This window comes from Marmota monax, unplaced genomic scaffold (assembly GCF_021218885.2).
Source record: "Marmota monax isolate L192 unplaced genomic scaffold, Marmota_monax_Labrador192_F-V1.1 WCK01_AAM20220418_F8-fsc00017, whole genome shotgun sequence".
NCBI classification, from domain to species: Eukaryota; Metazoa; Chordata; class Mammalia; order Rodentia; family Sciuridae; genus Marmota; species Marmota monax.
Window position 1 is genome coordinate 6829180 of NW_026695241.1, and position 2088 is coordinate 6831267.

At 41.3% G+C, this 2088-nt stretch overlaps 1 pseudogene; it reads left to right on the top strand.

Annotated features, from left to right (window-relative positions):
* Positions 1-929: 929 nt before the first annotated feature.
* On the top strand, positions 930-1103 carry LOC124090496 (U2 spliceosomal RNA; annotated as a pseudogene).
* Positions 1104-2088: the final 985 nt, after the last annotated feature.

Consider the following 2088-nt stretch of genomic DNA (forward strand, 5'->3'; position numbering starts at 1 on the left):
ACCTAAATACGGGGGAAAATACCCTAAGACTATGCAAAGAAATGATAAGAAAACATCTCCATGAATTTGGAAAGAAAAGGTTTTCTTTATGACAACACAAAAAAATGCAAACTTTAATTAGAGGTACATCTGATCATACCTAATTAAAAACTTCTTGTCAAAATAACACATGAACAAGATTAAAAGATGAGCAGTGGCCCGGGAGAAGGTATTTACAAACTATCTAGCAGAATGAGGATTATTATCTAGAATGGATTGAATTCCCACAAATCAGGTAGAAAAAGATATGCAACCCAAAGGAAAAACAAGGATGTAAACAGAATTCACAGAACAGAAAATAAGAGTGGGCAATGTGTGTATTAAAAAGTATTCAACTTCACACATAATTAGGGAAATGCAGTTGAAACAACAAGACTTTTGCCAATTATACTGGCAGACATCTTCAAGTCTGAGAATATCGAGTATTGGCTAGGCGGTGAGGCGACTGGAACTTTCCTTTACCGTCGTTGAGAGTAGAGTGTAAATTGATACAGACACTTTAGAGAGCCATTTGGCAGCATCTCGTGAATTTGAAAATGTGCATCCCCCATAAGACAACAATTCCAATTCTAGGTACTTACCTTAGAGAGGCTTCCACCGGTGGGCACAAGGAGCTACATGCAAGGACATGCAGTGGTGCTTAGTTTCCATCTAAACGGCCACCATGAGGAGAATGGCTAAAATCGTGTCCTTCGTTGCCCGGCCTACTTTGCTAGGGAAGCCATACTGAAGTCCCATAGATCAAGTGGCTTGTGCGACTGAAATCTATTTTCTCACAGCTCTGGAGTTTAAAAGGCTGAGGTGTCGTCAGCAGGGTTGGTTTCTTCTGAGGCCTTTCTTCCTTCACATGGTCTTCCTCTGTGTATGTCTGTGTTCTGATCTCCCCTTCTATCGCTTCTCGGCCTTTTGGCTAAGATCAAGTGTAGTATCTGATCTCCCCTTCTTTCTTTTTTTAAAATTTTTTAATTTGTTCTTTTTAGTTATATACGACAATAAAATGTATTTTGACATATAAACATATGGGGAATATCACTTCCCATTTTTGTGGTTGTGCATGATGCAGAGTTACACTGGTCATATATTCATTATATGAACATAGAAAAGGTCTATCTGATTCATTCCACTGTCTTTCCTGTATCTCCCCTTCTTATAAGGACACCATTATGTGGACCCACCCTCGTGGCCTCATTTTAACCCAATTACCTCTTTAAAGACCCTGTCTCCAAATGCTGTCCCATTCTGAGGTACTGGAAATTTGAACTTCAATGTATTAATTTGGCAGGAGGACAGAGTTTATCCTAAGCCCTCCAGGGGACCAGTGAGATCCATGTTAACAGTGAGTCCCCATCTCCGAAGAGCTTGGCACACCATGGGATCTGCCCTGACGCCACCCACCATGTATGGCATGAAACACACAAACCTACAGCACTACCTTCTCTATGTACGTGAACCTTTAAAGATTCTGGAAGGATCCATTCTGCTCAATAGAGGTGCCTCTGTGTTAGTGGTTCAGCAGGACCTTAGCTATAGTGTTTTATTTCTTTAAGAAAATACTGGAAGAAGATGCAGTGGAGTGTGAATGGTTTCTAATTCTGGGTGGTAGATATGGGGGTTTGATTTTCACAGTCTGTATTTTTCTGCACATCTTACATTTTTAAAGAAGTTGAAGAAGCAGAACAAGGATGGTTGGCTCATCTGTTTTAGCCAGCTTTTTTTTTTTTTCTTTTGCTGTTAAAAACCAGAACAATTGTAGAGGAGGAAAGCTTATTTGAGGGCTCATGGTTTCAGAGGTCTGTCCCATAGACAGCAGCCTCCGTTCCTCGGGGCTTGAGATGAACTTGAACATCATGATGGAAGAGTGTGGTGGAGGGAAGCAGCTCACACGATGATCAGGAAGTGGAGAGAGACTCCACTCACCCGATACAAATACATATACCTCAAGGCATGGCCCCAATGCCTGCCTTCTCCAGCCACATCCTACCCACCTCCAGTCACTACTCAGTTAATCCCATCAGAGAATTAATTCACTAATTGGGTTTAGACTCTCAC